Genomic DNA, 8,568 nt, shown 5'->3' with positions numbered 1-8,568 from the left:
CTCCCCTCTCTCCACACAGGGACCTTGTGCCAGGCTCTCCCCTTTCACATGGGCTGGTGCATGGGGAACCTGGGGCAAGCACACAGCTCCTCTCCATGTGTGTCAGGACTGGCTGAGAGGGTCAGCTGGACTCTCCCATTGGCCAGGGTCACTCGCCCTCTGCTGACTGCCCTACCCCATGGGTGAGGACCAAACCAGGACACCTCTCCTCAGGGCACTGTGACAGATGACAGGAGGGGCTTCAAGGCTGCCTGCTTGCTGCCTGCCCATGCCAGGGATTTAAAGGCAGGTGTAGAGCACTGAGGCTGGTCAGAGGAAGTGTGCTTGGGGAAGGTGTCTGCATGGGGCAGCATGCCCCCACTGAAAGCTGCTCTACTCAGAAAGTGAGGACCTGCTTGGGACCTAGCCATGATGAGACAGGAGAACCCTGAGGTGCACCTGAGAGAGAAGTCATCCGCTCTAAAGATAACACACTCATGGCCCCCCCATGGGTCATTCAAGCCCCAGCGATGAGCCTGGAGGGCTCTCACTCCCCTCTGTTACACCCAGCCTGAGCACAAAGGGCCCTGCCAGAGGACTGGGACATCCACATTAAGTTTGCAATGACATTAGTGAAGGGATTCATTTGCAACGTCAGCAGTTGCTAGGCAATAGCATGTCAAGCTAATGATACTTCTGCCTTGAGCTCTGGAGGAAGCTGGCAGGGTGGGTGTGCTGGCATCCCCTGGGATGGCTCCCACATTCCCTGTTCCCTCTTCCTGAGGAGCAATTACCTTGGGTTTGCTGGGCTTCCTCCAGCCCCAGGTGCTTTTTGGAGATGATTTCCCTGTGAACAAGAAGCCATGACCTGGCACGTCCCATCCTTAGGAGCCAAGGTTAGGGCACATGTCTACTTCACTCAGATGTGTCCTTCAAGACCTTGGCTCTCCCAGTGTTCCCAAGGGGCAGATCTTGAGACAGCAAGCTCACATCAGCCATGGAGATGGAAGGGGATGTCCAGACACGCTCCGTTCCTTCATTGTTCATGTAGAGTCTGTATGACCCATGTCGGGGTAGTGGTACTTGCTGTCGTGTAAATGAGTGGGTACTTTTAAGGAAGGGGTATACAATGAAGAGAAAATATCCTTGATGTGAGTCTTAGGCCATCTCCCACCTTTCAGGAACATGCTGGGTTAAACTGCTAAGTGAGGGTGGGCTCTATGGGCCTGGTTTATCCTCTTCCAGCAGATAAAAGGAGAAAGGATAGCATTAACAGGGTTGTTCCTTAGGTTTTTTCAAAGCTGTTTCTCAATGTGTACAAACCTCTTTGCACTCAGACCTTTCTATCTAGACACAGGCTTTCCCTCTGAAAGGGCTGGAAAGATGGATTTACAGTCAAAAATTCATAATTCATAATGCTCAAAACTGGAATTTATTGCCATGGGGAAACAGACAGCAAATCCTAAGGGAAAACATAGATGTCTTGTTGAATATTTGTACATTCTTTCAAATGCCACCAAAAATAAGACATTCCTGGTATTCATCATGACTGCCAAAAGAGACTACCGAATACTGAAGCCCTGCAAAGAGGAGAGGACTAAGAGGGGAAGTGCACAGGCACATGAGCGTGTGTATGTGTGCATGCACACGTGTGGGACAAGTCAGGGCCTTGCTGTGTTCACATTTCCCTCCAGGCTTCTGCTTGGTGTTACCATGCTGATGCAGGGAGATGGGAAGTCTCCAGTAATATGGGTGCATTCCTAGGTGTGGAGATTAAACACCTCACACCAGGCTGCCTGATTCCCAGGGCTGGCTGACTGCTAATACCTTGAAATGTGGCTGCATCTCGTCCCTTCCCCCTCACTGTAATATCCCCAGTTCCCCTGCTTTCCCTGCCCCATGATGATACCCCAGCTTCCTCTGGTATCCTCTCTGTCTCCATCATGATGCCCTGGGTCTCACCATGACATGCATGTTCCATAACACCCCAGTTCCCCCATGTCTCCTCCTCCCCTACAATGATTCCAGCATGATCTAGTGTCACCCATGGCCCCTCTCCAGATATGTCCACCCTCTCCCCCTCACCCCAGAGATGCTACATGCCTCCTCTCTTCCACCTCCAGCTGGGCAAGAGCCAACATTTCCTCCATGTTTCACTGCATTTGTTTAATCTAGACCAGGCCAAGGGGGAATGTGGTGACACTCCTAAAACATGAAAAAGACAGAAACCAAGAGGAAAGGAGTAATCTCTCTGTGTGCTTGGGAGCAAGATAAAATCATGGGATTGAAAGGGAGGTAGAGGAGTTTATAAATGAGAAGTTATGAGAATAGGAGAGACATCTGTCAGCAGTAAGGCCCTGCAGGGTGGCTTGGCACCCCTAGTCATTCTGACAAGGAGCAGGCACCCTGAAAAGTGTTTTCCTTTGCAGTGTAACGTGTCTAATCACAGACTCAGACTTTACACCTCCAGTGCAAGCATTTCTTTTTCATCAGAGGAGCAAAACACCGCCTATTTTACATTTAAAATATGTTGAAAACTGCCCAGACCACCATGTGGCTTTGTCACTGCTCAGCCTCTAGGCAAAACCTCATGTGGTTTTCTTAGAGACTTTCCCCAGTTTCAGGCCATAAACCGTATTCAGCCAACTCTGAAACCTAATTTCCAAACACAAGGAGCAGCACAGTGCCGTTCCCCCATTGCCTGTCCTCAGCTTGCTCTATGCAATACTTTATCAGACTGGTCAGGAGTAAATCCATACGTGTGGATAGCCATAATTATTTCCAAACACCCTCCTGCCATATCTCTGAAGCTTGTACCACCACAGAAGTCCTTTTGCTGTACACCTTATATTGATCGGGGGCAGTTTAATTATACCAATAAAGTGATTGTGCTAGTGTAAGCAGTATGAAGTTGCTGTTTTACCCTCTCACTTAAAGACTTCATTTCCAGGCTCACACAAGCCCTGTGGGAATGCTTAGTTGATATTCTTTAACTCCTTCCAAATCAGCTGAAAAGTCTTGCATTGAAGTAGCCATTCACCACACGCTTTGCGCCGGCTTGACATGCCCTTCTGACTGCATGCACTGAACCTGGGGAGTCACTACCTGGAGGTGTGCGAACCCTGTGCTGGGGGAAAGGCAGCGCGTGGAAACCTGCATGCCAAGAATTTCCCTGGTCGGGGCCTGTCAGGGCATTTTTAATGCTCAAATGTTACACAAAGAGAAAAACATCCGAGACTCGTGGCAGGCTGCATGACTCACCATCTCCCGGAGAGAAGGACTCTGTCCGTAGGTTATGTAAGTGCCGGCAGCTGCTGTGGGCTGCTTTAGTGGCACAGGACTTATTGCTAGATCCCAGCACAGGATTTCCCCCTTGCCTGGCACCCAGTGAGACCTCTGTGTCTCAACAAAACCCACCCATTTTAGACCCTGTGTAGGTCCTGGAGAAACACAGCTTGCAGGTCCTCGGAGGAGATGCAGCAGCTCTACTTTATGCTCGTCCAGCTGCAGTGACCATCTTGGTGACTGGCAGGGCTGCCCCATGGTTGCAACACTGTGGACACCCAAACTGGGTGCAGGGGAAGGTGCTCCCCTTGCTGTCAGCTGGACCTAGACACAGAAGAGGATCTGGGTACCTAGGGGGACACAAGAGAGAGATTTGTGGAGTGGTGGCAAAGGAGACGGATAGGGGCAAGCAGGGCTAGGAAAGACTACGTGTGGGAAAAGCTCCAGAAAAGCTTGGCGGGGGAAGGACTGGGGATTTTTTCCCTAGAAAGTCCTGGTTTCCAACCATCTGTGTTGCTGCCTTAATGAGGGTAGGCCCAAGGACTCCTCTGCCACATCTTTTCACTCAGTGCAGCTGGGCCAGACCTGGCATACTGTGCTAATATAGGGATGCAGGTGTGAGCTGGTCTCTGCCTACACACCCCCTGCTCTGTCCTGGCAATGACCAGGGAACTGAAGGACAGAGCTCTGGGGAATAGTTCCCCCTCTCCTTCACAAGGAAAAGCAGAGCACCACAGAGGCTCTTCAGTGTGGACAGGGGACCAGGGGGTCCCAGTATGGTCCCCGTACCCCCAGCAGGAAGACCATCATGTGCACATCTGCAGTCAGTGCAGCAAGGTCCCCTCTGTTGTCTTGCCTAGTCCCTGCCTGATCCCATCACCAGCAGGGCCAGTGAGTTTCAGGAAAGTATGGGCTTGTTGGTTCCCCCCAACAATTGGGGGTACCCATAGCCACACTCCTCTGCCAGCTGCAGAGCTGGCGTTTCACATGGACATGAAGCCCAGAGGAGAGTTGTATACAGTCCCTGTGGCCACATACAAAGGGGAAGGGGCTGCTCAGGTATTAAGGGAAGCTGCCCCCTATACTGCTCTGTGCAATGACAAGCAGGCCCAGAATGTCTCATCCCCCTGGATGGAGAAGACCCCTTGCCAGGCAACAGAGCCTGGCTGGGTCCCTGTCCATCCCCAGCATGTGACTACAGCTCTGTAGGCAGCAATGTAACAGGGCCCAGGCAGGAACACAAAGCTATGGCCATCCACCCGTGGAAGCCTCCTTCATCTCCCAGGGGTCCTGTAGAGCTCAGGATGAGGCCATGGGGGACATGTGGGATACCAGGAAAGGCAGGACAAAACATAGGCCAGCAGCTCCCTGGGTCCCCATATTGGGTGCAGGGAAAGAAATAGCCCGTGTCCCACCATAGCTTTCATGCTCCTGCCCCAGGCAGGAGGGGGGACAAGCCCTCTCCTCGACAGCCATATGCATTCCCCTCACAGACTGCCCACCCCTGCCCTCCTCCTGCGTGGCTGGCGCCTGACGTCATGCAGCAGATGCATCCTGTGCCCAGCAGGCTGGAGAGGGGGTGGCACTGGCAGGAGCCTGGAAATATCACGGCTGCTGACGGCGCTGGTTATTCTTAGCACCCTGTGGAGGCGCAGAGGGGCTCTGCCTTGCAGCATGGCCAGGAAGCAGCAGGCTCCCCTGGAGCAGATGGCCCAGCTACATAAACTGGCTCCCACCAAGGCACGAATGGGGAAGGGACTGGGAAGGTGGCACAGCCAGATTGTTCCCAGAGCACTACACCCTTCCACGGTGCTGACCCAGCCGGAGCAGGGATCCACAAGAAGAGGGGGTCACTCTCAAGTCACCCCAAAATCAGGATGGGGTGCAATCTCCTCTCCCACTTCTCTCTGAGGAGGGCTATCCCAAAGGTGTGCATTGGGAATGTGGCCTGGGGCTGTGGGATCTGGACAGACCCTGCAGCTTCCCTGGCTCAGCAGCTCCCAGATGGATGGCACATGTCTTCAGTCCCCCTGCAAAGAGAGCTGGGACCAGCTTGGCCCATGACTGGCACAGAGCTGGCTAACTGTGGGACACTGCATGGTCCAGCACTGCTGCAGCAGTTCTGGTCCCAAGTGGCTAGGGTGAAAGGGACTGGCTGAGAGGAGGGGCTGGGAGCAGAGCCTGGTGGCTCTGCCCATCAGCACGGGCAAAAGCAAACTCTGCATTTTCCCCTGTGCCCTCCTTCCCAGCCCACCCTGCACTCTGGGGGGCTGTAGGAGAAGCAGGAGCAGGGCTTGGGTACCTGCACCAGCCAGATCTTGCCTGAGCTGCCCCACACTAACAGCCAGGTGAGATTAATCCCGTTTATTGCTGAGAGAGAGATGTGAAGCATGTCCCATCATATGACTCCACGATTTGGGGCTTTAGGGAGCCCGTTGGTTCTTGTAAGGCTAGTGGTGAAGCACAACAGCAAGAACATGACAGCCCACAACACAGGAGCTGGGGCTTGTGCCAGTTCCAGACGAGAAACAAGGAGCTGACTGCTGGGCTGCACTGGGAATAGTAGTGCTGGTGCAGGACAGCCCTTCCTGTGGCAAGCACGCTCGTTGGAGGGCTGGCAGGAGCCCAAAACGGCAGCTCTCAGAGTAGCTGGAGAGGGTTGCAGGCCAGTAGCCTGTCCAGGAGCTGAAGGGCAGAAGGAGCCTTCAGGAGCCAGCGATCTGCATCCCAGGGCTCCTTTCACCAGGAGGGAGGTGATCAGGCCTGCTAAAAATAAAGGCAACCCTGAAGCGGACTGGGAAAGGCTGCCTGGAACGAAGCCATACAAATGAACCGTGGCCATAGGCGTCTCCTGGAAGTGCCGGGCGCAGCACCCACGCCCAGACTGGCAGGTGTGCTGGCCCTTGGGCAGGGCACACACCTCCTGAGATGGGCAAGATCCTCTAGGCCCTCCTGGGGCACAGTGGAGGGGACAGAGCCCTGGGTAAGCCAGAAGGGCACAAAGGGGTGCCATCCCAGGGGTGCAGGAACAGGAACATGTCCTACCCCCCGTGCCCACGGGATGGCAGCAGCCTCCCACAGCTCCTGCAGGGAACCTACCCCACATCCCTGCCCCAGACGGAGCCAGGTGTGGAGCACAGCTCTGTCTGGGGCAATAACCCTCTGGAGCACCTAGTAGTGCCTTACTCCCACTGCTTCTCCTGCCCCAGTTTACAGGGACTGTTTTCCACCTGGGGGGATGGAAGAGAAGAAATCCCAGCGCCCTCCTGCTCCTAAGGGCCCTCTGGCACCAGCTGCAGTCACGCTTACTAGTGCAAGATCACCCAGGAACCCTCTTGCCAACTCCAGCACAGCCCCAGCGACAGGCTGTACCGATGCTCCTGGCACATCCCACATGAAGTGCTGCACACCAGCGGGTGTGAAAAAAGGAGAGAGTGTGGGTGAGCTCCCGGCACTGGGCAGATCTGCAATGCTCAGAGACCTCCCTTCCCTCCCCCTGGGTTCAGGCCTGTCAGTGACCCCTGGCAGAACCCCAAGCGCTGAAGAAGCATCTCCAAAGTGGTCCCCAGCATTCACCAGGGCCACAGAAAGAGGGGACACCCCAGCAGCAGTCTGCGATCGTATATGTCACCCTTCCTTCGGGAAGGTACCTGGCTTCCTCATCAGCCCAGGGTCCCAGTTCTGCCTTTCCATGTGAGTTCTCAAAGCCTTCTCTCTCAGTCTAGATCTGCATGCTTTACTCCTCAATGCCTAACTCCACTTTCACCTGACTGAAACACACCCTGAACAGCCCTGGGTCACCAAGGGACCCAAGCCACTCCGTGTCACTGCCCTGCCACTTTTATTACCCACTGACTTATCAGCTGTCATTTTTTATTGCTTGCATGGAAGTTGGGGAGGAAAATGCTGAATGGTCCCAAGTCCAAGACTGCTCTCTGTGGAGTGGGGCTGGGAAGCACTTCCTTGGAAACACCCAGCCTCTCTCAATATGCTCCTTCTCCACCCGGTTCCTATAGGCCATCCTGAAGGGCCAGCTATGCTGTTTGAGCACTTAACAGACACAAAGACCTGGCCTGTGCCTTCCCATTCCTGAGAAAAGGGGTACGGGCAGATTCTGTATAGACTTTTGAGGGTTCTCCAGCCCTGTGACAGAGCTTTGTAATTATGTGGCACAGCAGAAGCAAACCCAGACCTCTCTGACTGCACAGCCATGTGAGACAGGCTCACTGCATTCCTCCCATCCCACGTCTGGGTTCCCTGCTAATGCCACCCATTGCCCAAGTCACCTCTGCTGGTGGGACCAAATCTTGGCCTACTAACAACTTTCTGCCACACTGCTGGAATCTCCCCAGGACTGCCAGATTTATAAAAAATGAACTGTGCTGGCCCAAGATCTATTTCAGCACTTTTACGGCTGTTTATCTGTAGATGTTGTCTTGCGTCTTGCTTGGTTACTAATGGAGTGGAAAGTACTTCATTCTCATGTGATACAAATGCATCTTCCTCCTTCTTGCCAAATATGGAACAGAAATGTTTATTGAACACTTCTGCCTTTTATTCAGTTGTATTAACTATCCTATTAACATCTCATGCTACTGCTGCTATACTGCCAGGATCTCTGCTGTCCTCCTGTTGGTTTAGGTGTTTTTGTCTTGCCAGATGGATTTTGACCTGTTTTATCTTTCCTTATCAATATTGTGCACTTCAGACCCTCTGCTGTTCTCTGATTGCTACTTCCTGCAAGCTCTTCTGTCAATCAGTTTGTAATTCCTATGTATAAACTTCCTCTCGCTGCCTTCACTTCCCCTCTTGTCCACAGTGAGCTTTTAAAAACCCTGTCTGCTCTTTCCCTTGTGTAGCTGTGATGGCTTTTTAGATCCTCAGCCAACTCTTCTTCAGCAGCTCCCAGTCTTTCTTTCCAGATGGCTTCTCCTCCAAGGGGATGAGGGATCTGGCTGGCTGGCTCAGAGGGATCATTGCCTGGTGATGATCACAGATCAGCCCACAAAGCCTAGCTTCCATCCTACAATCCATCCGGTCTCTCTTGGAGAAGGAGCTCCAGATCTTGGGATGGCTACAACAGCTCTGGGAATGGAAAGTTGCCCTCTCTCACCGTGTTTCTGTACATGCTCCTAAGCTGAGTCCTCACTGCCCTCCAGTTCCTTCTCCCAGGCATCACAGGGCATCACAGTCTATGTCTTTGTTACCTTTGTACCAGGTCCCAGTGTCTTCAGCACAGTGTTATGTGCCCCAGAATTCCTTCACCGTCTCACAGAGCGATGTTAGCATATTGGTCAGGGAGAT

The sequence above is a fragment of the Apteryx mantelli genome, chromosome 13 (genome assembly GCF_036417845.1).
Source record: "Apteryx mantelli isolate bAptMan1 chromosome 13, bAptMan1.hap1, whole genome shotgun sequence".
In the NCBI taxonomy this organism is placed as follows: Eukaryota; Metazoa; Chordata; class Aves; order Apterygiformes; family Apterygidae; genus Apteryx; species Apteryx mantelli.
Note: the sequence above shows the minus strand (reverse complement) of the source record.